Source organism: Astatotilapia calliptera, chromosome 3 (genome assembly GCF_964374335.1).
Source record: "Astatotilapia calliptera chromosome 3, fAstCal68.1, whole genome shotgun sequence".
Taxonomy (NCBI): domain Eukaryota; kingdom Metazoa; phylum Chordata; class Actinopteri; order Cichliformes; family Cichlidae; genus Astatotilapia; species Astatotilapia calliptera.
In genome coordinates this window covers 52,319,570-52,342,450 of record NC_137424.1, presented here as the reverse complement: position 1 = coordinate 52,342,450, position 22,881 = coordinate 52,319,570, and the positions used below count along the sequence as shown (strand labels likewise).

Sequence of the window (22,881 nt, the reverse complement as noted above, 5' to 3'; positions counted from 1 at the left end):
TTTGTTGGTTGTCACTCAAAAACACTAAGTGAAGTATTTCTAGGCCATTTCTTTCTTACAACATTAAGAGCATTGCTGAATGTTCTGGGCTTCTAGTTTGTGCTGCACCTTTTCAAGTTTTACCGTCTAGTACTTGGCTAGGAGGCTGCTAGTTGTAGTGGTAGCATGACCGAGCGGTCTAAGGTGCTGGATTAAGGCTCCAGTCTCTTCGGGGGCGTGGGTTCGAATCCCACTGCTGCCACGCAGATGTAGCTGCAAAGTTCCCTTGGTGTTGGGTTTCATGTCTTGCCAATAAATGGAAAGTCCTACATGGCATGGAGATTAAATTCTGTTGCCACACGTATGCCAAGTCCAACTTGCAGGAATCAGCTCAAGAGTAAATCTTTTGATGGAGGGCTTTGAAGTCTTAACAACTTGCAGAATTTTCCCACCAGTTTTCAAGTTAATTTGTTGGTTTTCACTCATGGTGTCATCCCTGACTAGTTACTGCTTTTAACCAGAACCTGCAGCCAGTGGGGGAGTGGTTAAGGTGGTGCTGTGTTGCACTCACCATGACTGCAGAGTTACAAAAGTGTCCTTGATTTCACTACAGTGGTGTGCAAGCACCTCACTCCCATGTGGTCTAGCGGTTAGGATTCCTGGTTTTCACCCAGGCGGCCCGGGTTCAACTCCCGGTATGGGAACATGTCTTTAATGTTTCCCTAAGCCAAGGTGTACCGTGTGTTATTCCTCTACTGGGATAAATGGGGATGGTTATTGGCAGGTACCTGTTGCCTTTTGACAATGTTCTAGTGAACAAAGCAATCACAAGGAGCTTCTTAGTGCAGCACTGCATACCCATTTGCAACCTCCAGTCAATACTCTCCAAGCAGGAGCAGAATACAGACTTTTCCCTCTTCCCCTTAGGATTGCCATGAAGGAAACAGGAAAACCAGCCAAAACCTGGCTAAGCGCATGTCACGACACAAAACAGCTAGCTGGTCAGGCCAGTTCTCAGCAGTCTGTTTAGACCTACAGTTCAGTGGCCGCTCTTCTACTGATGAGGATGTACACATTCTGGGCGGGGAGGTAGGATAGTGTGAGCGGGGAGTCAAGGAGGCCATTTATGTGAAAAGCAAATGGCCATCTTTGAACGGAGGGAGCAGGACTAAGGGTACATGTTTCACCATCTTTCAGTGCTGTGATTGCAGCCATTCCCCAACTCTCTGTGAATGGTAATCCTGTCCATTGATCAATGGTTGTGGCAATTTGCATGTGAATGATGATGAAAGTGAGCCAACAGCCCATTGTTAATCAGTGCAAACAAACTGATCACCATTGTTAATCAGTTTTGGGTATTATGCAAAGGTACTGTTTATGAAGTTGAAGAAACTCGTTCCAGTTTGTGTTACACCTTTGCAAGCTTTGCTGTTTCCCTGCTGTAACTACATGCCACTCAAGTGTGCTTCAAGTCCACCGCATTGTAAGGTGTTAGGTTGTGAGGTCTAAGGACCTGGGTTAAGGCTTTGGGCTCTTCACACGTGTGGGTTGAAATCTCATTGCTGCAATAGGATCTTACCCAGGGCAGGCAGATGCCATCCTGTCCAAAAACACTCAGTGAAGTAGGAGACCATTTCTTTCCTACAACATTAAGAGCATTGCTGAATGTTCTGGGCTTCTAGTTTGTGCTGCGCCTTTTCAAGTTTTACCGTCTAGTACTTGGCTAGGAGGCTGCTAGTTGTAGTGGTAGCATGACCGAGCGGTCTAAGGTGCTGGATTAAGGCTCCAGTCTCTTCGGGGGCGTGGGTTCGAATCCCACTGCTGCCACGCAGATGTAGCTGCAAAGTTCCCTTGGTGTTGGGTTTCATGTCTTGCCAATAAATGGAAAGTCCTCCATGGCATGGAGATTAAATTCTGTTGCCACACGTATGCCAAGTCCAACTTGCAGGAATCAGCTCAAGAGTAAATCTTTTGATGGAGGGCTTTGAAGTCTTAACAACTTGCAGAATTTTCCCACCAGTTTTCAAGTTAATTTGTTGGTTTTCACTCATGGTGTCATCCCTGACTAGTTACTGCTTTTAACCAGAACCTGCAGCCAGTGGGGGAGTGGTTAAGGTGGTGCTGTGTTGCACTCACCATGACTGCAGAGTTACAAAAGTGTCCTTGATTTCACTACAGTGGTGTGCAAGCACCTCACTCCCATGTGGTCTAGCGGTTAGGATTCCTGGTTTTCACCCAGGCGGCCCGGGTTCAACTCCCGGTATGGGAACATGTCTTTAATGTTTCCCTAAGCCAAGGTGTACCGTGTGTTATTCCTCTACTGGGATAAATGGGGATGGTTATTGGCAGGTACCTGTTGCCTTTTGACAATGTGCTAGTGAACAAAGCAATCACAAGGAGCTTCTTAGTGCAGCACTGCATACCCATTTGCAACCTCCAGTCAATACTCTCCAAGCAGGAGCAGAATACAGACTTTTCCCTCTTCCCCTTAGGATTGCCATGAAGGAAACAGGAAAACCAGCCAAAACCTGGCTAAGCGCATGTCACGACACAAAACAGCTAGCTGGTCAGGCCAGTTCTCAGCAGTCTGTTTAGACCTACAGTTCAGTGGCCGCTCTTCTACTGATGAGGATGTACACATTCTGGGCGGGGAGGTAGGATAGTGTGAGCGGGGAGTCAAGGAGGCCATTTATGTGAAAAGCAAATGGCCATCTTTGAACGGAGGGAGCAGGACTAAGGGTACATGTTTCACCATCTTTCAGTGCTGTGATTGCAGCCATTCCCCAACTCTCTGTGAATGGTAATCCTGTCCATTGATCAATGGTTGTGGCAATTTGCATGTGAATGATGATGAAAGTGAGCCAACAGCCCATTGTTAATCAGTGCAAACAAACTGATCACCATTGTTAATCAGTTTTGGGTATTATGCAAAGGTACTGTTTATGAAGTTGAAGAAACTCGTTCCAGTTTGTGTTACACCTTTGCAAGCTTTGCTGTTTCCCTGCTGTAACTACATGCCACTCAAGTGTGCTTCAAGTCCACCGCATTGTAAGGTGTTAGGTTGTGAGGTCTAAGGACCTGGGTTAAGGCTTTGGGCTCTTCACACGTGTGGGTTGAAATCTCATTGCTGCAATAGGATCTTACCCAGGGCAGGCAGATGCCATCCTGTCCAAAAACACTCAGTGAAGTAGGAGACCATTTCTTTCCTACAACATTAAGAGCACTGCTGAATGTTCTGGGCTTCTAGTTTGTGCTGCACCTTTTCAAGTTTTACCGTCTAGTACTTGGCTAGGAGGCTGCTAGTTGTAGTGGTAGCATGACCGAGCGGTCTAAGGTGCTGGATTAAGGCTCCAGTCTCTTCGGGGGCGTGGGTTCGAATCCCACTGCTGCCACGCAGATGTAGCTGCAAAGTTCCCTTGGTGTTGGGTTTCATGTCTTGCCAATAAATGGAAAGTCCTACATGGCATGGAGATTAAATTCTGTTGCCACACGTATGCCAAGTCCAACTTGCAGGAATCAGCTCAAGAGTAAATCTTTTGATGGAGGGCTTTGAAGTCTTAACAACTTGCAGAATTTTCCCACCAGTTTTCAAGTTAATTTGTTGGTTTTCACTCATGGTGTCATCCCTGACTAGTTACTGCTTTTAACCAGAACCTGCAGCCAGTGGGGGAGTGGTTAAGGTGGTGCTGTGTTGCACTCACCATGACTGCAGAGTTACAAAAGTGTCCTTGATTTCACGACAGTGGTGTGCAAGCACCTCACTCCCATGTGGTCTAGCGGTTAGGATTCCTGGTTTTCACCCAGGCGGCCCGGGTTCAACTCCCGGTATGGGAACATGTCTTTAATGTTTCCCTAAGCCAAGGTGTACCGTGTGTTATTCCTCTACTGGGATAAATGGGGATGGTTATTGGCAGGTACCTGTTGCCTTTTGACAATGTTCTAGTGAACAAAGCAATCACAAGGAGCTTCTTAGTGCAGCACTGCATACCCATTTGCAACCTCCAGTCAATACTCTCCAAGCAGGAGCAGAATACAGACTTTTCCCTCTTCCCCTTAGGATTGCCATGAAGGAAACAGGAAAACCAGCCAAAACCTGGCTAAGCGCATGTCACGACACAAAACAGCTAGCTGGTCAGGCCAGTTCTCAGCAGTCTGTTTAGACCTACAGTTCAGTGGCCGCTCTTCTACTGATGAGGATGTACACATTCTGGGCGGGGAGGTAGGATAGTGTGAGCGGGGAGTCAAGGAGGCCATTTATGTGAAAAGCAAATGGCCATCTTTGAACGGAGGGAGCAGGACTAAGGGTACATGTTTCACCATCTTTCAGTGCTGTGATTGCAGCCATTCCCCAACTCTCTGTGAATGGTAATCCTGTCCATTGATCAATGGTTGTGGCAATTTGCATGTGAATGATGATGAAAGTGAGCCAACAGCCCATTGTTAATCAGTGCAAACAAACTGATCACCATTGTTAATCAGTTTTGGGTATTATGCAAAGGTACTGTTTATGAAGTTGAAGAAACTCGTTCCAGTTTGTGTTACACCTTTGCAAGCTTTGCTGTTTCCCTGCTGTAACTACATGCCACTCAAGTGTGCTTCAAGTCCACCGCATTGTAAGGTGTTAGGTTGTGAGGTCTAAGGACCTGGGTTAAGGCTTTGGGCTCTTCACACGTGTGGGTTGAAATCTCATTGCTGCAATAGGATCTTACCCAGGGCAGGCAGATGCCATCCTGTCCAAAAACACTCAGTGAAGTAGGAGACCATTTCTTTCCTACAACATTAAGAGCATTGCTGAATGTTCTGGGCTTCTAGTTTGTGCTGCGCCTTTTCAAGTTTTACCGTCTAGTACTTGGCTAGGAGGCTGCTAGCTGTAGTGGTAGCATAACCGAGCGGTCTAAGGTGCTGGATTAAGGCTCCAGTCTCTTCGGGGGCGTGGGTTCGAATCCCACTGCTGCCACGCAGATGTAGCTGCAAAGTTCCCTTGGTGTTGGGTTTCATGTCTTGCCAATAAATGGAAAGTCCTCCATGGCATGGAGATTAAATTCTGTTGCCACACGTATGCCAAGTCCAACTTGCAGGAATCAGCTCAAGAGTAAATCTTTTGATGGAGGGCTTTGAAGTCTTAACAACTTGCAGAATTTTCCCACCAGTTTTCAAGTTAATTTGTTGGTTTTCACTCATGGTGTCATCCCTGACTAGTTACTGCTTTTAACCAGAACCTGCAGCCAGTGGGGGAGTGGTTAAGGTGGTGCTGTGTTGCACTCACCATGACTGCAGAGTTACAAAAGTGTCCTTGATTTCACTACAGTGGTGTGCAAGCACCTCACTCCCATGTGGTCTAGCGGTTAGGATTCCTGGTTTTCACCCAGGCGGCCCGGGTTCAACTCCCGGTATGGGAACATGTCTTTAATGTTTCCCTAAGCCAAGGTGTACCGTGTGTTATTCCTCTACTGGGATAAATGGGGATGGTTATTGGCAGGTACCTGTTGCCTTTTGACAATGTTCTAGTGAACAAAGCAATCACAAGGAGCTTCTTAGTGCAGCACTGCATACCCATTTGCAACCTCCAGTCAATACTCTCCAAGCAGGAGCAGAATACAGACTTTTCCCTCTTCCCCTTAGGATTGCCATGAAGGAAACAGGAAAACCAGCCAAAACTTGGCTAAGCGCATGTCACGACACAAAACAGCTAGCTGGTCAGGCCAGTTCTCAGCAGTCTGTTTAGACCTACAGTTCAGTGGCCGCTCTTCTACTGATGAGGATGTACACATTCTGGGCGGGGAGGTAGGATAGTGTGAGCGGGGAGTCAAGGAGGCCATTTATGTGAAAAGCAAATGGCCATCTTTGAACGGAGGGAGCAGGACTAAGGGTACATGTTTCACCATCTTTCAGTGCTGTGATTGCAGCCATTCCCCAACTCTCTGTGAATGGTAATCCTGTCCATTGATCAATGGTTGTGGCAATTTGCATGTGAATGATGATGAAAGTGAGCCAACAGCCCATTGTTAATCAGTGCAAACAAACTGATCACCATTGTTAATCAGTTTTGGGTATTATGCAAAGGTACTGTTTATGAAGTTGAAGAAACTCGTTCCAGTTTGTGTTACACCTTTGCAAGCTTTGCTGTTTCCCTGCTGTAACTACATGCCACTCAAGTGTGCTTCAAGTCCACCGCATTGTAAGGTGTTAGGTTGTGAGGTCTAAGGACCTGGGTTAAGGCTTTGGGCTCTTCACACGTGTGGGTTGAAATCTCATTGCTGCAATAGGATCTTACCCAGGGCAGGCAGATGCCATCCTGTCCAAAAACACTCAGTGAAGTAGGAGACCATTTCTTTCCTACAACATTAAGAGCATTGCTGAATGTTCTGGGCTTCTAGTTTGTGCTGCACCTTTTCAAGTTTTACCGTCTAGTACTTGGCTAGGAGGCTGCTAGTTGTAGTGGTAGCATGACCGAGCGGTCTAAGGTGCTGGATTAAGGCTCCAGTCTCTTCGGGGGCGTGGGTTCGAATCCCACTGCTGCCACGCAGATGTAGCTGCAAAGTTCCCTTGGTGTTGGGTTTCATGTCTTGCCAATAAATGGAAAGTCCTACATGGCATGGAGATTAAATTCTGTTGCCACACGTATGCCAAGTCCAACTTGCAGGAATCAGCTCAAGAGTAAATCTTTTGATGGAGGGCTTTGAAGTCTTAACAACTTGCAGAATTTTCCCACCAGTTTTCAAGTTAATTTGTTGGTTTTCACTCATGGTGTCATCCCTGACTAGTTACTGCTTTTAACCAGAACCTGCAGCCAGTGGGGGAGTGGTTAAGGTGGTGCTGTGTTGCACTCACCATGACTGCAGAGTTACAAAAGTGTCCTTGATTTCACGACAGTGGTGTGCAAGCACCTCACTCCCATGTGGTCTAGCGGTTAGGATTCCTGGTTTTCACCCAGGCGGCCCGGGTTCAACTCCCGGTATGGGAACATGTCTTTAATGTTTCCCTAAGCCAAGGTGTACCGTGTGTTATTCCTCTACTGGGATAAATGGGGATGGTTATTGGCAGGTACCTGTTGCCTTTTGACAATGTTCTAGTGAACAAAGCAATCACAAGGAGCTTCTTAGTGCAGCACTGCATACCCATTTGCAACCTCCAGTCAATACTCTCCAAGCAGGAGCAGAATACAGACTTTTCCCTCTTCCCCTTAGGATTGCCATGAAGGAAACAGGAAAACCAGCCAAAACCTGGCTAAGCGCATGTCACGACACAAAACAGCTAGCTGGTCAGGCCAGTTCTCAGCAGTCTGTTTAGACCTACAGTTCAGTGGCCGCTCTTCTACTGATGAGGATGTACACATTCTGGGCGGGGAGGTAGGATAGTGTGAGCGGGGAGTCAAGGAGGCCATTTATGTGAAAAGCAAATGGCCATCTTTGAACGGAGGGAGCAGGACTAAGGGTACATGTTTCACCATCTTTCAGTGCTGTGATTGCAGCCATTCCCCAACTCTCTGTGAATGGTAATCCTGTCCATTGATCAATGGTTGTGGCAATTTGCATGTGAATGATGATGAAAGTGAGCCAACAGCCCATTGTTAATCAGTGCAAACAAACTGATCACCATTGTTAATCAGTTTTGGGTATTATGCAAAGGTACTGTTTATGAAGTTGAAGAAACTCGTTCCAGTTTGTGTTACACCTTTGCAAGCTTTGCTGTTTCCCTGCTGTAACTACATGCCACTCAAGTGTGCTTCAAGTCCACCGCATTGTAAGGTGTTAGGTTGTGAGGTCTAAGGACCTGGGTTAAGGCTTTGGGCTCTTCACACGTGTGGGTTGAAATCTCATTGCTGCAATAGGATCTTACCCAGGGCAGGCAGATGCCATCCTGTCCAAAAACACTCAGTGAAGTAGGAGACCATTTCTTTCCTACAACATTAAGAGCATTGCTGAATGTTCTGGGCTTCTAGTTTGTGCTGCACCTTTTCAAGTTTTACCGTCTAGTACTTGGCTAGGAGGCTGCTAGTTGTAGTGGTAGCATGACCGAGCGGTCTAAGGTGCTGGATTAAGGCTCCAGTCTCTTCGGGGGCGTGGGTTCGAATCCCACTGCTGCCACGCAGATGTAGCTGCAAAGTTCCCTTGGTGTTGGGTTTCATGTCTTGCCAATAAATGGAAAGTCCTACATGGCATGGAGATTAAATTCTGTTGCCACACGTATGCCAAGTCCAACTTGCAGGAATCAGCTCAAGAGTAAATCTTTTGATGGAGGGCTTTGAAGTCTTAACAACTTGCAGAATTTTCCCACCAGTTTCAAGTTAATTTGTTGGTTTTCACTCATGGTGTCATCCCTGACTAGTTACTGCTTTTAACCAGAACCTGCAGCCAGTGGGGGAGTCGTTAAGGTGGTGCTGTGTTGCACTCACCATGACTGCAGAGTTACAAAAGTGTCCTTGATTTCACTACAGTGGTGTGCAAGCACCTCACTCCCATGTGGTCTAGCGGTTAGGATTCCTGGTTTTCACCCAGGCGGCCCGGGTTCAACTCCCGGTATGGGAACATGTCTTTAATGTTTCCCTAAGCCAAGGTGTACCGTGTGTTATTCCTCTACTGGGATAAATGGGGATGGTTATTGGCAGGTACCTGTTGCCTTTTGACAATGTTCTAGTGAACAAAGCAATCACAAGGAGCTTCTTAGTGCAGCACTGCATACCCATTTGCAACCTCCAGTCAATACTCTCCAAGCAGGAGCAGAATACAGACTTTTCCCTCTTCCCCTTAGGATTGCCATGAAGGAAACAGGAAAACCAGCCAAAACCTGGCTAAGCGCATGTCACGACACAAAACAGCTAGCTGGTCAGGCCAGTTCTCAGCAGTCTGTTTAGACCTACAGTTCAGTGGCCGCTCTTCTACTGATGAGGATGTACACATTCTGGGCGGGGAGGTAGGATAGTGTGAGCGGGGAGTCAAGGAGGCCATTTATGTGAAAAGCAAATGGCCATCTTTGAACGGAGGGAGCAGGACTAAGGGTACATGTTTCACCATCTTTCAGTGCTGTGATTGCAGCCATTCCCCAACTCTCTGTGAATGGTAATCCTGTCCATTGATCAATGGTTGTGGCAATTTGCATGTGAATGATGATGAAAGTGAGCCAACAGCCCATTGTTAATCAGTGCAAACAAACTGATCACCATTGTTAATCAGTTTTGGGTATTATGCAAAGGTACTGTTTATGAAGTTGAAGAAACTCGTTCCAGTTTGTGTTACACCTTTGCAAGCTTTGCTGTTTCCCTGCTGTAACTACATGCCACTCAAGTGTGCTTCAAGTCCACCGCATTGTAAGGTGTTAGGTTGTGAGGTCTAAGGACCTGGGTTAAGGCTTTGGGCTCTTCACACGTGTGGGTTGAAATCTCATTGCTGCAATAGGATCTTACCCAGGGCAGGCAGATGCCATCCTGTCCAAAAACACTCAGTGAAGTAGGAGACCATTTCTTTCCTACAACATTAAGAGCACTGCTGAATGTTCTGGGCTTCTAGTTTGTGCTGCACCTTTTCAAGTTTTACCGTCTAGTACTTGGCTAGGAGGCTGCTAGTTGTAGTGGTAGCATGACCGAGCGGTCTAAGGTGCTGGATTAAGGCTCCAGTCTCTTCGGGGGCGTGGGTTCGAATCCCACTGCTGCCACGCAGATGTAGCTGCAAAGTTCCCTTGGTGTTGGGTTTCATGTCTTGCCAATAAATGGAAAGTCCTCCATGGCATGGAGATTAAATTCTGTTGCCACACGTATGCCAAGTCCAACTTGCAGGAATCAGCTCAAGAGTAAATCTTTTGATGGAGGGCTTTGAAGTCTTAACAACTTGCAGAATTTTCCCACCAGTTTTCAAGTTAATTTGTTGGTTTTCACTCATGGTGTCATCCCTGACTAGTTACTGCTTTTAACCAGAACCTGCAGCCAGTGGGGGAGTGGTTAAGGTGGTGCTGTGTTGCACTCACCATGACTGCAGAGTTACAAAAGTGTCCTTGATTTCACTACAGTGGTGTGCAAGCACCTCACTCCCATGTGGTCTAGCGGTTAGGATTCCTGGTTTTCACCCAGGCGGCCCGGGTTCAACTCCCGGTATGGGAACATGTCTTTAATGTTTCCCTAAGCCAAGGTGTACCGTGTGTTATTCCTCTACTGGGATAAATGGGGATGGTTATTGGCAGGTACCTGTTGCCTTTTGACAATGTTCTAGTGAACAAAGCAATCACAAGGAGCTTCTTAGTGCAGCACTGCATACCCATTTGCAACCTCCAGTCAATACTCTCCAAGCAGGAGCAGAATACAGACTTTTCCCTCTTCCCCTTAGGATTGCCATGAAGGAAACAGGAAAACCAGCCAAAACCTGGCTAAGCGCATGTCACGACACAAAACAGCTAGCTGGTCAGGCCAGTTCTCAGCAGTCTGTTTAGACCTACAGTTCAGTGGCCGCTCTTCTACTGATGAGGATGTACACATTCTGGGCGGGGAGGTAGGATAGTGTGAGCGGGGAGTCAAGGAGGCCATTTATGTGAAAAGCAAATGGCCATCTTTGAACGGAGGGAGCAGGACTAAGGGTACATGTTTCACCATCTTTCAGTGCTGTGATTGCAGCCATTCCCCAACTCTCTGTGAATGGTAATCCTGTCCATTGATCAATGGTTGTGGCAATTTGCATGTGAATGATGATGAAAGTGAGCCAACAGCCCATTGTTAATCAGTGCAAACAAACTGATCACCATTGTTAATCAGTTTTGGGTATTATGCAAAGGTACTGTTTATGAAGTTGAAGAAACTCGTTCCAGTTTGTGTTACACCTTTGCAAGCTTTGCTGTTTCCCTGCTGTAACTACATGCCACTCAAGTGTGCTTCAAGTCCACCGCATTGTAAGGTGTTAGGTTGTGAGGTCTAAGGACCTGGGTTAAGGCTTTGGGCTCTTCACACGTGTGGGTTGAAATCTCATTGCTGCAATAGGATCTTACCCAGGGCAGGCAGATGCCATCCTGTCCAAAAACACTCAGTGAAGTAGGAGACCATTTCTTTCCTACAACATTAAGAGCACTGCTGAATGTTCTGGGCTTCTAGTTTGTGCTGCACCTTTTCAAGTTTTACCGTCTAGTACTTGGCTAGGAGGCTGCTAGTTGTAGTGGTAGCATGACCGAGCGGTCTAAGGTGCTGGATTAAGGCTCCAGTCTCTTCGGGGGCGTGGGTTCGAATCCCACTGCTGCCACGCAGATGTAGCTGCAAAGTTCCCTTGGTGTTGGGTTTCATGTCTTGCCAATAAATGGAAAGTCCTACATGGCATGGAGATTAAATTCTGTTGCCACACGTATGCCAAGTCCAACTTGCAGGAATCAGCTCAAGAGTAAATCTTTTGATGGAGGGCTTTGAAGTCTTAACAACTTGCAGAATTTTCCCACCAGTTTTCAAGTTAATTTGTTGGTTTTCACTCATGGTGTCATCCCTGACTAGTTACTGCTTTTAACCAGAACCTGCAGCCAGTGGGGGAGTGGTTAAGGTGGTGCTGTGTTGCACTCACCATGACTGCAGAGTTACAAAAGTGTCCTTGATTTCACGACAGTGGTGTGCAAGCACCTCACTCCCATGTGGTCTAGCGGTTAGGATTCCTGGTTTTCACCCAGGCGGCCCGGGTTCAACTCCCGGTATGGGAACATGTCTTTAATGTTTCCCTAAGCCAAGGTGTACCGTGTGTTATTCCTCTACTGGGATAAATGGGGATGGTTATTGGCAGGTACCTGTTGCCTTTTGACAATGTTCTAGTGAACAAAGCAATCACAAGGAGCTTCTTAGTGCAGCACTGCATACCCATTTGCAACCTCCAGTCAATACTCTCCAAGCAGGAGCAGAATACAGACTTTTCCCTCTTCCCCTTAGGATTGCCATGAAGGAAACAGGAAAACCAGCCAAAACCTGGCTAAGCGCATGTCACGACACAAAACAGCTAGCTGGTCAGGCCAGTTCTCAGCAGTCTGTTTAGACCTACAGTTCAGTGGCCGCTCTTCTACTGATGAGGATGTACACATTCTGGGCGGGGAGGTAGGATAGTGTGAGCGGGGAGTCAAGGAGGCCATTTATGTGAAAAGCAAATGGCCATCTTTGAACGGAGGGAGCAGGACTAAGGGTACATGTTTCACCATCTTTCAGTGCTGTGATTGCAGCCATTCCCCAACTCTCTGTGAATGGTAATCCTGTCCATTGATCAATGGTTGTGGCAATTTGCATGTGAATGATGATGAAAGTGAGCCAACAGCCCATTGTTAATCAGTGCAAACAAACTGATCACCATTGTTAATCAGTTTTGGGTATTATGCAAAGGTACTGTTTATGAAGTTGAAGAAACTCGTTCCAGTTTGTGTTACACCTTTGCAAGCTTTGCTGTTTCCCTGCTGTAACTACATGCCACTCAAGTGTGCTTCAAGTCCACCGCATTGTAAGGTGTTAGGTTGTGAGGTCTAAGGACCTGGGTTAAGGCTTTGGGCTCTTCACACGTGTGGGTTGAAATCTCATTGCTGCAATAGGATCTTACCCAGGGCAGGCAGATGCCATCCTGTCCAAAAACACTCAGTGAAGTAGGAGACCATTTCTTTCCTACAACATTAAGAGCATTGCTGAATGTTCTGGGCTTCTAGTTTGTGCTGCGCCTTTTCAAGTTTTACCGTCTAGTACTTGGCTAGGAGGCTGCTAGCTGTAGTGGTAGCATAACCGAGCGGTCTAAGGTGCTGGATTAAGGCTCCAGTCTCTTCGGGGGCGTGGGTTCGAATCCCACTGCTGCCACGCAGATGTAGCTGCAAAGTTCCCTTGGTGTTGGGTTTCATGTCTTGCCAATAAATGGAAAGTCCTCCATGGCATGGAGATTAAATTCTGTTGCCACACGTATGCCAAGTCCAACTTGCAGGAATCAGCTCAAGAGTAAATCTTTTGATGGAGGGCTTTGAAGTCTTAACAACTTGCAGAATTTTCCCACCAGTTTTCAAGTTAATTTGTTGGTTTTCACTCATGGTGTCATCCCTGACTAGTTACTGCTTTTAACCAGAACCTGCAGCCAGTGGGGGAGTGGTTAAGGTGGTGCTGTGTTGCACTCACCATGACTGCAGAGTTACAAAAGTGTCCTTGATTTCACTACAGTGGTGTGCAAGCACCTCACTCCCATGTGGTCTAGCGGTTAGGATTCCTGGTTTTCACCCAGGCGGCCCGGGTTCAACTCCCGGTATGGGAACATGTCTTTAATGTTTCCCTAAGCCAAGGTGTACCGTGTGTTATTCCTCTACTGGGATAAATGGGGATGGTTATTGGCAGGTACCTGTTGCCTTTTGACAATGTTCTAGTGAACAAAGCAATCACAAGGAGCTTCTTAGTGCAGCACTGCATACCCATTTGCAACCTCCAGTCAATACTCTCCAAGCAGGAGCAGAATACAGACTTTTCCCTCTTCCCCTTAGGATTGCCATGAAGGAAACAGGAAAACCAGCCAAAACTTGGCTAAGCGCATGTCACGACACAAAACAGCTAGCTGGTCAGGCCAGTTCTCAGCAGTCTGTTTAGACCTACAGTTCAGTGGCCGCTCTTCTACTGATGAGGATGTACACATTCTGGGCGGGGAGGTAGGATAGTGTGAGCGGGGAGTCAAGGAGGCCATTTATGTGAAAAGCAAATGGCCATCTTTGAACGGAGGGAGCAGGACTAAGGGTACATGTTTCACCATCTTTCAGTGCTGTGATTGCAGCCATTCCTCAACTCTCTGTGAATGGTAATCCTGTCCATTGATCAATGGTTGTGGCAATTTGCATGTGAATGATGATGAAAGTGAGCCAACAGCCCATTGTTAATCAGTGCAAACAAACTGATCACCATTGTTAATCAGTTTTGGGTATTATGCAAAGGTACTGTTTATGAAGTTGAAGAAACTCGTTCCAGTTTGTGTTACACCTTTGCAAGCTTTGCTGTTTCCCTGCTGTAACTACATGCCACTCAAGTGTGCTTCAAGTCCACCGCATTGTAAGGTGTTAGGTTGTGAGGTCTAAGGACCTGGGTTAAGGCTTTGGGCTCTTCACACGTGTGGGTTGAAATCTCATTGCTGCAATAGGATCTTACCCAGGGCAGGCAGATGCCATCCTGTCCAAAAACACTCAGTGAAGTAGGAGACCATTTCTTTCCTACAACATTAAGAGCATTGCTGAATGTTCTGGGCTTCTAGTTTGTGCTGCACCTTTTCAAGTTTTACCGTCTAGTACTTGGCTAGGAGGCTGCTAGTTGTAGTGGTAGCATGACCGAGCGGTCTAAGGTGCTGGATTAAGGCTCCAGTCTCTTCGGGGGCGTGGGTTCGAATCCCACTGCTGCCACGCAGATGTAACTGCAAAGTTCCCTTGGTGTTGGGTTTCATGTCTTGCCAATAAATGGAAAGTCCTACATGGCATGGAGATTAAATTCTGTTGCCACACGTATGCCAAGTCCAACTTGCAGGAATCAGCTCAAGAGTAAATCTTTTGATGGAGGGCTTTGAAGTCTTAACAACTTGCAGAATTTTCCCACCAGTTTTCAAGTTAATTTGTTGGTTTTCACTCATGGTGTCATCCCTGACTAGTTACTGCTTTTAACCAGAACCTGCAGCCAGTGGGGGAGTGGTTAAGGTGGTGCTGTGTTGCACTCACCATGACTGCAGAGTTACAAAAGTGTCCTTGATTTCACGACAGTGGTGTGCAAGCACCTCACTCCCATGTGGTCTAGCGGTTAGGATTCCTGGTTTTCACCCAGGCGGCCCGGGTTCAACTCCCGGTATGGGAACATGTCTTTAATGTTTCCCTAAGCCAAGGTGTACTGTGTGTTATTCCTCTACTGGGATAAATGGGGATGGTGATTGGCAGGTACCTGTTGCCTTTTGACAATGTGCTAGTGAACAAAGCAATCACAAGGAGCTTCTTAGTGCAGCACTGCATACCCATTTGCAACCTCCAGTCAATACTCTCCAAGCAGGAGCAGAATACAGACTTTTCCCTCTTCCCCTTAGGATTGCCATGAAGGAAACAGGAAAACCAGCCAAAACCTGGCTAAGCGCATGTCACGACACAAAACAGCTAGCTGGTCAGGCCAGTTCTCAGCAGTCTGTTTAGACCTACAGTTCAGTGGCCGCTCTTCTACTGATGAGGATGTACACATTCTGGGCGGGGAGGTAGGATAGTGTGAGCGGGGAGTCAAGGAGGCCATTTATGTGAAAAGCAAATGGCCATCTTTGAACGGAGGGAGCAGGACTAAGGGTACATGTTTCACCATCTTTCAGTGCTGTGATTGCAGCCATTCCCCAACTCTCTGTGAATGGTAATCCTGTCCATTGATCAATGGTTGTGGCAATTTGCATGTGAATGATGATGAAAGTGAGCCAACAGCCCATTGTTAATCAGTGCAAACAAACTGATCACCATTGTTAATCAGTTTTGGGTATTATGCAAAGGTACTGTTTATGAAGTTGAAGAAACTCGTTCCAGTTTGTGTTACACCTTTGCAAGCTTTGCTGTTTCCCTGCTGTAACTACATGCCACTCAAGTGTGCTTCAAGTCCACCGCATTGTAAGGTGTTAGGTTGTGAGGTCTAAGGACCTGGGTTAAGGCTTTGGGCTCTTCACACGTGTGGGTTGAAATCTCATTGCTGCAATAGGATCTTACCCAGGGCAGGCAGATGCCATCCTGTCCAAAAACACTCAGTGAAGTAGGAGACCATTTCTTTCCTACAACATTAAGAGCATTGCTGAATGTTCTGGGCTTCTAGTTTGTGCTGCACCTTTTCAAGTTTTACCGTCTAGTACTTGGCTAGGAGGCTGCTAGTTGTAGTGGTAGCATGACCGAGCGGTCTAAGGTGCTGGATTAAGGCTCCAGTCTCTTCGGGGGCGTGGGTTCGAATCCCACTGCTGCCACGCAGATGTAACTGCAAAGTTCCCTTGGTGTTGGGTTTCATGTCTTGCCAATAAATGGAAAGTCCTACATGGCATGGAGATTAAATTCTGTTGCCACACGTATGCCAAGTCCAACTTGCAGGAATCAGCTCAAGAGTAAATCTTTTGATGGAGGGCTTTGAAGTCTTAACAACTTGCAGAATTTTCCCACCAGTTTTCAAGTTAATTTGTTGGTTTTCACTCATGGTGTCATCCCTGACTAGTTACTGCTTTTAACCAGAACCTGCAGCCAGTGGGGGAGTGGTTAAGGTGGTGCTGTGTTGCACTCACCATGACTGCAGAGTTACAAAAGTGTCCTTGATTTCACGACAGTGGTGTGCAAGCACCTCACTCCCATGTGGTCTAGCGGTTAGGATTCCTGGTTTTCACCCAGGCGGCCCGGGTTCAACTCCCGGTATGGGAACATGTCTTTAATGTTTCCCTAAGCCAAGGTGTACTGTGTGTTATTCCTCTACTGGGATAAATGGGGATGGTGATTGGCAGGTACCTGTTGCCTTTTGACAATGTGCTAGTGAACAAAGCAATCACAAGGAGCTTCTTAGTGCAGCACTGCATACCCATTTGCAACCTCCAGTCAATACTCTCCAAGCAGGAGCAGAATACAGACTTTTCCCTCTTCCCCTTAGGATTGCCATGAAGGAAACAGGAAAACCAGCCAAAACCTGGCTAAGCGCATGTCACGACACAAAACAGCTAGCTGGTCAGGCCAGTTCTCAGCAGTCTGTTTAGACCTACAGTTCAGTGGCCGCTCTTCTACTGATGAGGATGTACACATTCTGGGCGGGGAGGTAGGATAGTGTGAGCGGGGAGTCAAGGAGGCCATTTATGTGAAAAGCAAATGGCCATCTTTGAACGGAGGGAGCAGGACTAAGGGTACATGTTTCACCATCTTTCAGTGCTGTGATTGCAGCCATTCCCCAACTCTCTGTGAATGGTAATCCTGTCCATTGATCAATGGTTGTGGCAATTTGCATGTGAATGATGATGAAAGTGAGCCAACAGCCCATTGTTAATCAGTGCAAACAAACTGATCACCATTGTTAATCAGTTTTGGGTATTATGCAAAGGTACTGTTTATGAAGTTGAAGAAACTCGTTCCAGTTTGTGTTACACCTTTGCAAGCTTTGCTGTTTCCCTGCTGTAACTACATGCCACTCAAGTGTGCTTCAAGTCCACCGCATTGTAAGGTGTTAGGTTGTGAGGTCTAAGGACCTGGGTTAAGGCTTTGGGCTCTTCACACGTGTGGGTTGAAATCTCATTGCTGCAATAGGATCTTACCCAGGGCAGGCAGATGCCATCCTGTCCAAAAACACTCAGTGAAGTAGGAGACCATTTCTTTCCTACAACATTAAGAGCATTGCTGAATGTTCTGGGCTTCTAGTTTGTGCTGCACCTTTTCAAGTTTTACCGTCTAGTACTTGGCTAGGAGGCTGCTAGTTGTAGTGGTAGCATGACCGAGCGGTCTAAGGTGCTGGATTAAGGCTCCAGTCTCTTCGGGGGCGTGGGTTCGAATCCCACTGCTGCCACGCAGATGTAACTGCAAAGTTCCCTTGGTGTTGGGTTTCATGTCTTGCCAATAAATGGAAAGTCCTACATGGCATGGAGATTAAATTCTGTTGCCACACGTATGCCAAGTCCAACTTGCAGGAATCAGCTCAAGAGTAAATCTTTTGATGGAGGGCTTTGAAGTCTTAACAACTTGCAGAATTTTCCCACCAGTTTCAAGTTAATTTGTTGGTTTTCACTCATGGTGTCATCCCTGACTAGTTACTGCTTTTAACCAGAACCTGCAGCCAGTGGGGGAGTGGTTAAGGTGGTGCTGTGTTGCACTCACCATGACTGCAGAGTTACAAAAGTGTCCTTGATTTCACTACAGTGGTGTGCAAGCACCTCACTCCCATGTGGTCTAGCGGTTAGGATTCCTGGTTTTCACCCAGGCGGCCCGGGTTCAACTCCCGGTATGGGAACATGTCTTTAATGTTTCCCTAAGCCAAGGTGTACCGTGTGTTATTCCTCTACTGGGATAAATGGGGATGGTGATTGGCAGGTACCTGTTGCCTTTTGACAATGTGCTAGTGAACAAAGCAATCACAAGGAGCTTCTTAGTGCAGCACTGCATACCCATTTGCAACCTCCAGTCAATACTCTCCAAGCAGGAGCAGAATACAGACTTTTCCCTCTTCCCCTTAGGATTGCCATGAAGGAAACAGGAAAACCAGCCAAAACCTGGCTAAGCGCATGTCACGACACAAAACAGCTAGCTGGTCAGGCCAGTTCTCAGCAGTCTGTTTAGACCTACAGTTCAGTGGCCGCTCTTCTACTGATGAGGATGTACACATTCTGGGCGGGGAGGTAGGATAGTGTGAGCGGGGAGTCAAGGAGGCCATTTATGTGAAAAGCAAATGGCCATCTTTGAACGGAGGGAGCAGGACTAAGGGTACATGTTTCACCATCTTTCAGTGCTGTGATTGCAGCCATTCCCCAACTCTCTGTGAATGGTAATCCTGTCCATTGATCAATGGTTGTGGCAATTTGCATGTGAATGATGATGAAAGTGAGCCAACAGCCCATTGTTAATCAGTGCAAACAAACTGATCACCATTGTTAATCAGTTTTGGGTATTATGCAAAGGTACTGTTTATGAAGTTGAAGAAACTCGTTCCAGTTTGTGTTACACCTTTGCAAGCTTTGCTGTTTCCCTGCTGTAACTACATGCCACTCAAGTGTGCTTCAAGTCCACCGCATTGTAAGGTGTTAGGTTGTGAGGTCTAAGGACCTGGGTTAAGGCTTTGGGCTCTTCACACGTGTGGGTTGAAATCTCATTGCTGCAATAGGATCTTACCCAGGGCAGGCAGATGCCATCCTGTCCAAAAACACTCAGTGAAGTAGGAGACCATTTCTTTCCTACAACATTAAGAGCATTGCTGAATGTTCTGGGCTTCTAGTTTGTGCTGCACCTTTTCAAGTTTTACCGTCTAGTACTTGGCTAGGAGGCTGCTAGTTGTAGTGGTAGCATGACCGAGCGGTCTAAGGTGCTGGATTAAGGCTCCAGTCTCTTCGGGGGCGTGGGTTCGAATCCCACTGCTGCCACGCAGATGTAGCTGCAAAGTTCCCTTGGTGTTGGGTTTCATGTCTTGCCAATAAATGGAAAGTCCTACATGGCATGGAGATTAAATTCTGTTGCCACACGTATGCCAAGTCCAACTTGCAGGAATCAGCTCAAGAGTAAATCTTTTGATGGAGGGCTTTGAAGTCTTAACAACTTGCAGAATTTTCCCACCAGTTTTCAAGTTAATTTGTTGGTTTTCACTCATGGTGTCATCCCTGACTAGTTACTGCTTTTAACCAGAACCTGCAGCCAGTGGGGGAGTGGTTAAGGTGGTGCTGTGTTGCACTCACCATGACTGCAGAGTTACAAAAGTGTCCTTGATTTCACGACAGTGGTGTGCAAGCACCTCACTCCCATGTGGTCTAGCGGTTAGGATTCCTGGTTTTCACCCAGGCGGCCCGGGTTCAACTCCCGGTATGGGAACATGTCTTTAATGTTTCCCTAAGCCAAGGTGTACCGTGTGTTATTCCTCTACTGGGATAAATGGGGATGGTTATTGGCAGGTACCTGTTGCCTTTTGACAATGTTCTAGTGAACAAAGCAATCACAAGGAGCTTCTTAGTGCAGCACTGCATACCCATTTGCAACCTCCAGTCAATACTCTCCAAGCAGGAGCAGAATACAGACTTTTCCCTCTTCCCCTTAGGATTGCCATGAAGGAAACAGGAAAACCAGCCAAAACCTGGCTAAGCGCATGTCACGACACAAAACAGCTAGCTGGTCAGGCCAGTTCTCAGCAGTCTGTTTAGACCTACAGTTCAGTGGCCGCTCTTCTACTGATGAGGATGTACACATTCTGGGCGGGGAGGTAGGATAGTGTGAGCGGGGAGTCAAGGAGGCCATTTATGTGAAAAGCAAATGGCCATCTTTGAACGGAGGGAGCAGGACTAAGGGTACATGTTTCACCATCTTTCAGTGCTGTGATTGCAGCCATTCCCCAACTCTCTGTGAATGGTAATCCTGTCCATTGATCAATGGTTGTGGCAATTTGCATGTGAATGATGATGAAAGTGAGCCAACAGCCCATTGTTAATCAGTGCAAACAAACTGATCACCATTGTTAATCAGTTTTGGGTATTATGCAAAGGTACTGTTTATGAAGTTGAAGAAACTCGTTCCAGTTTGTGTTACACCTTTGCAAGCTTTGCTGTTTCCCTGCTGTAACTACATGCCACTCAAGTGTGCTTCAAGTCCACCGCATTGTAAGGTGTTAGGTTGTGAGGTCTAAGGACCTGGGTTAAGGCTTTGGGCTCTTCACACGTGTGGGTTGAAATCTCATTGCTGCAATAGGATCTTACCCAGGGCAGGCAGATGCCATCCTGTCCAAAAACACTCAGTGAAGTAGGAGACCATTTCTTTCCTACAACATTAAGAGCATTGCTGAATGTTCTGGGCTTCTAGTTTGTGCTGCACCTTTTCAAGTTTTACCGTCTAGTACTTGGCTAGGAGGCTGCTAGTTGTAGTGGTAGCATGACCGAGCGGTCTAAGGTGCTGGATTAAGGCTCCAGTCTCTTCGGGGGCGTGGGTTCGAATCCCACTGCTGCCACGCAGATGTAACTGCAAAGTTCCCTTGGTGTTGGGTTTCATGTCTTGCCAATAAATGGAAAGTCCTACATGGCATGGAGATTAAATTCTGTTGCCACACGTATGCCAAGTCCAACTTGCAGGAATCAGCTCAAGAGTAAATCTTTTGATGGAGGGCTTTGAAGTCTTAACAACTTGCAGAATTTTCCCACCAGTTTCAAGTTAATTTGTTGGTTTTCACTCATGGTGTCATCCCTGACTAGTTACTGCTTTTAACCAGAACCTGCAGCCAGTGGGGGAGTGGTTAAGGTGGTGCTGTGTTGCACTCACCATGACTGCAGAGTTACAAAAGTGTCCTTGATTTCACTACAGTGGTGTGCAAGCACCTCACTCCCATGTGGTCTAGCGGTTAGGATTCCTGGTTTTCACCCAGGCGGCCCGGGTTCAACTCCCGGTATGGGAACATGTCTTTAATGTTTCCCTAAGCCAAGGTGTACCGTGTGTTATTCCTCTACTGGGATAAATGGGGATGGTGATTGGCAGGTACCTGTTGCCTTTTGACAATGTGCTAGTGAACAAAGCAATCACAAGGAGCTTCTTAGTGCAGCACTGCATACCCATTTGCAACCTCCAGTCAATACTCTCCAAGCAGGAGCAGAATACAGACTTTTCCCTCTTCCCCTTAGGATTGCCATGAAGGAAACAGGAAAACCAGCCAAAACCTGGCTAAGCGCATGTCACGACACAAAACAGCTAGCTGGTCAGGCCAGTTCTCAGCAGTCTGTTTAGACCTACAGTTCAGTGGCCGCTCTTCTACTGATGAGGATGTACACATTCTGGGCGGGGAGGTAGGATAGTGTGAGCGGGGAGTCAAGGAGGCCATTTATGTGAAAAGCAAATGGCCATCTTTGAACGGAGGGAGCAGGACTAAGGGTACATGTTTCACCATCTTTCAGTGCTGTGATTGCAGCCATTCCCCAACTCTCTGTGAATGGTAATCCTGTCCATTGATCAATGGTTGTGGCAATTTGCATGTGAATGATGATGAAAGTGAGCCAACAGCCCATTGTTAATCAGTGCAAACAAACTGATCACCATTGTTAATCAGTTTTGGGTATTATGCAAAGGTACTGTTTATGAAGTTGAAGAAACTCGTTCCAGTTTGTGTTACACCTTTGCAAGCTTTGCTGTTTCCCTGCTGTAACTACATGCCACTCAAGTGTGCTTCAAGTCCACCGCATTGTAAGGTGTTAGGTTGTGAGGTCTAAGGACCTGGGTTAAGGCTTTGGGCTCTTCACACGTGTGGGTTGAAATCTCATTGCTGCAATAGGATCTTACCCAGGGCAGGCAGATGCCATCCTGTCCAAAAACACTCAGTGAAGTAGGAGACCATTTCTTTCCTACAACATTAAGAGCACTGCTGAATGTTCTGGGCTTCTAGTTTGTGCTGCACCTTTTCAAGTTTTACCGTCTAGTACTTGGCTAGGAGGCTGCTAGTTGTAGTGGTAGCATGACCGAGCGGTCTAAGGTGCTGGATTAAGGCTCCAGTCTCTTCGGGGGCGTGGGTTCGAATCCCACTGCTGCCACGCAGATGTAGCTGCAAAGTTCCCTTGGTGTTGGGTTTCATGTCTTGCCAATAAATGGAAAGTCCTACATGGCATGGAGATTAAATTCTGTTGCCACACGTATGCCAAGTCCAACTTGCAGGAATCAGCTCAAGAGTAAATCTTTTGATGGAGGGCTTTGAAGTCTTAACAACTTGCAGAATTTTCCCACCAGTTTTCAAGTTAATTTGTTGGTTTTCACTCATGGTGTCATCCCTGACTAGTTACTGCTTTTAACCAGAACCTGCAGCCAGTGGGGGAGTGGTTAAGGTGGTGCTGTGTTGCACTCACCATGACTGCAGAGTTACAAAAGTGTCCTTGATTTCACGACAGTGGTGTGCAAGCACCTCACTCCCATGTGGTCTAGCGGTTAGGATTCCTGGTTTTCACCCAGGCGGCCCGGGTTCAACTCCCGGTATGGGAACATGTCTTTAATGTTTCCCTAAGCCAAGGTGTACCGTGTGTTATTCCTCTACTGGGATAAATGGGGATGGTTATTGGCAGGTACCTGTTGCCTTTTGACAATGTTCTAGTGAACAAAGCAATCACAAGGAGCTTCTTAGTGCAGCACTGCATACCCATTTGCAACCTCCAGTCAATACTCTCCAAGCAGGAGCAGAATACAGACTTTTCCCTCTTCCCCTTAGGATTGCCATGAAGGAAACAGGAAAACCAGCCAAAACCTGGCTAAGCGCATGTCACGACACAAAACAGC

At 46.8% G+C, this 22,881-nt stretch overlaps 30 non-coding genes across 30 annotated transcripts; all 30 read left to right on the top strand.

The window, feature by feature from the left end:
• The first annotated feature begins 159 nt into the window (after positions 1–159).
• On the top strand, positions 160–241 carry trnal-aag (transfer RNA leucine (anticodon AAG)). Its single transcript has one exon. It is a non-coding gene; the product is annotated as a tRNA-Leu (tRNA).
• Positions 242–611: 370 nt separating this feature from the next.
• Positions 612–683, top strand: trnae-uuc (transfer RNA glutamic acid (anticodon UUC)). The gene has a single exon. It is a non-coding gene; the product is annotated as a tRNA-Glu (tRNA).
• Positions 684–1,724: 1,041 nt separating this feature from the next.
• trnal-aag (transfer RNA leucine (anticodon AAG)) lies at positions 1,725–1,806 on the top strand. The gene has a single exon. It is a non-coding gene; the product is annotated as a tRNA-Leu (tRNA).
• A 370-nt stretch (positions 1,807–2,176) lies between these two features.
• trnae-uuc (transfer RNA glutamic acid (anticodon UUC)) lies at positions 2,177–2,248 on the top strand. The gene has a single exon. It is a non-coding gene; the product is annotated as a tRNA-Glu (tRNA).
• Positions 2,249–3,289: 1,041 nt separating this feature from the next.
• trnal-aag (transfer RNA leucine (anticodon AAG)) lies at positions 3,290–3,371 on the top strand. Its single transcript has one exon. It is a non-coding gene; the product is annotated as a tRNA-Leu (tRNA).
• Positions 3,372–3,741: 370 nt separating this feature from the next.
• trnae-uuc (transfer RNA glutamic acid (anticodon UUC)) lies at positions 3,742–3,813 on the top strand. Its single transcript has one exon. It is a non-coding gene; the product is annotated as a tRNA-Glu (tRNA).
• Positions 3,814–4,854: 1,041 nt separating this feature from the next.
• On the top strand, positions 4,855–4,936 carry trnal-aag (transfer RNA leucine (anticodon AAG)). Its single transcript has one exon. It is a non-coding gene; the product is annotated as a tRNA-Leu (tRNA).
• Positions 4,937–5,306: 370 nt separating this feature from the next.
• trnae-uuc (transfer RNA glutamic acid (anticodon UUC)) lies at positions 5,307–5,378 on the top strand. Its single transcript has one exon. It is a non-coding gene; the product is annotated as a tRNA-Glu (tRNA).
• A 1,041-nt stretch (positions 5,379–6,419) lies between these two features.
• On the top strand, positions 6,420–6,501 carry trnal-aag (transfer RNA leucine (anticodon AAG)). The gene has a single exon. It is a non-coding gene; the product is annotated as a tRNA-Leu (tRNA).
• Positions 6,502–6,871: 370 nt separating this feature from the next.
• trnae-uuc (transfer RNA glutamic acid (anticodon UUC)) lies at positions 6,872–6,943 on the top strand. The gene has a single exon. It is a non-coding gene; the product is annotated as a tRNA-Glu (tRNA).
• A 1,041-nt stretch (positions 6,944–7,984) lies between these two features.
• On the top strand, positions 7,985–8,066 carry trnal-aag (transfer RNA leucine (anticodon AAG)). The gene has a single exon. It is a non-coding gene; the product is annotated as a tRNA-Leu (tRNA).
• Positions 8,067–8,435: 369 nt separating this feature from the next.
• Positions 8,436–8,507, top strand: trnae-uuc (transfer RNA glutamic acid (anticodon UUC)). Its single transcript has one exon. It is a non-coding gene; the product is annotated as a tRNA-Glu (tRNA).
• A 1,041-nt stretch (positions 8,508–9,548) lies between these two features.
• On the top strand, positions 9,549–9,630 carry trnal-aag (transfer RNA leucine (anticodon AAG)). The gene has a single exon. It is a non-coding gene; the product is annotated as a tRNA-Leu (tRNA).
• Positions 9,631–10,000: 370 nt separating this feature from the next.
• Positions 10,001–10,072, top strand: trnae-uuc (transfer RNA glutamic acid (anticodon UUC)). The gene has a single exon. It is a non-coding gene; the product is annotated as a tRNA-Glu (tRNA).
• Positions 10,073–11,113: 1,041 nt separating this feature from the next.
• Positions 11,114–11,195, top strand: trnal-aag (transfer RNA leucine (anticodon AAG)). Its single transcript has one exon. It is a non-coding gene; the product is annotated as a tRNA-Leu (tRNA).
• A 370-nt stretch (positions 11,196–11,565) lies between these two features.
• Positions 11,566–11,637, top strand: trnae-uuc (transfer RNA glutamic acid (anticodon UUC)). Its single transcript has one exon. It is a non-coding gene; the product is annotated as a tRNA-Glu (tRNA).
• Positions 11,638–12,678: 1,041 nt separating this feature from the next.
• On the top strand, positions 12,679–12,760 carry trnal-aag (transfer RNA leucine (anticodon AAG)). Its single transcript has one exon. It is a non-coding gene; the product is annotated as a tRNA-Leu (tRNA).
• A 370-nt stretch (positions 12,761–13,130) lies between these two features.
• Positions 13,131–13,202, top strand: trnae-uuc (transfer RNA glutamic acid (anticodon UUC)). The gene has a single exon. It is a non-coding gene; the product is annotated as a tRNA-Glu (tRNA).
• A 1,041-nt stretch (positions 13,203–14,243) lies between these two features.
• On the top strand, positions 14,244–14,325 carry trnal-aag (transfer RNA leucine (anticodon AAG)). Its single transcript has one exon. It is a non-coding gene; the product is annotated as a tRNA-Leu (tRNA).
• A 370-nt stretch (positions 14,326–14,695) lies between these two features.
• On the top strand, positions 14,696–14,767 carry trnae-uuc (transfer RNA glutamic acid (anticodon UUC)). Its single transcript has one exon. It is a non-coding gene; the product is annotated as a tRNA-Glu (tRNA).
• Positions 14,768–15,808: 1,041 nt separating this feature from the next.
• On the top strand, positions 15,809–15,890 carry trnal-aag (transfer RNA leucine (anticodon AAG)). The gene has a single exon. It is a non-coding gene; the product is annotated as a tRNA-Leu (tRNA).
• Positions 15,891–16,260: 370 nt separating this feature from the next.
• On the top strand, positions 16,261–16,332 carry trnae-uuc (transfer RNA glutamic acid (anticodon UUC)). Its single transcript has one exon. It is a non-coding gene; the product is annotated as a tRNA-Glu (tRNA).
• Positions 16,333–17,373: 1,041 nt separating this feature from the next.
• On the top strand, positions 17,374–17,455 carry trnal-aag (transfer RNA leucine (anticodon AAG)). The gene has a single exon. It is a non-coding gene; the product is annotated as a tRNA-Leu (tRNA).
• A 369-nt stretch (positions 17,456–17,824) lies between these two features.
• trnae-uuc (transfer RNA glutamic acid (anticodon UUC)) lies at positions 17,825–17,896 on the top strand. Its single transcript has one exon. It is a non-coding gene; the product is annotated as a tRNA-Glu (tRNA).
• Positions 17,897–18,937: 1,041 nt separating this feature from the next.
• trnal-aag (transfer RNA leucine (anticodon AAG)) lies at positions 18,938–19,019 on the top strand. The gene has a single exon. It is a non-coding gene; the product is annotated as a tRNA-Leu (tRNA).
• Positions 19,020–19,389: 370 nt separating this feature from the next.
• Positions 19,390–19,461, top strand: trnae-uuc (transfer RNA glutamic acid (anticodon UUC)). The gene has a single exon. It is a non-coding gene; the product is annotated as a tRNA-Glu (tRNA).
• A 1,041-nt stretch (positions 19,462–20,502) lies between these two features.
• Positions 20,503–20,584, top strand: trnal-aag (transfer RNA leucine (anticodon AAG)). The gene has a single exon. It is a non-coding gene; the product is annotated as a tRNA-Leu (tRNA).
• A 369-nt stretch (positions 20,585–20,953) lies between these two features.
• On the top strand, positions 20,954–21,025 carry trnae-uuc (transfer RNA glutamic acid (anticodon UUC)). The gene has a single exon. It is a non-coding gene; the product is annotated as a tRNA-Glu (tRNA).
• Positions 21,026–22,066: 1,041 nt separating this feature from the next.
• On the top strand, positions 22,067–22,148 carry trnal-aag (transfer RNA leucine (anticodon AAG)). Its single transcript has one exon. It is a non-coding gene; the product is annotated as a tRNA-Leu (tRNA).
• A 370-nt stretch (positions 22,149–22,518) lies between these two features.
• On the top strand, positions 22,519–22,590 carry trnae-uuc (transfer RNA glutamic acid (anticodon UUC)). Its single transcript has one exon. It is a non-coding gene; the product is annotated as a tRNA-Glu (tRNA).
• Positions 22,591–22,881: the final 291 nt, after the last annotated feature.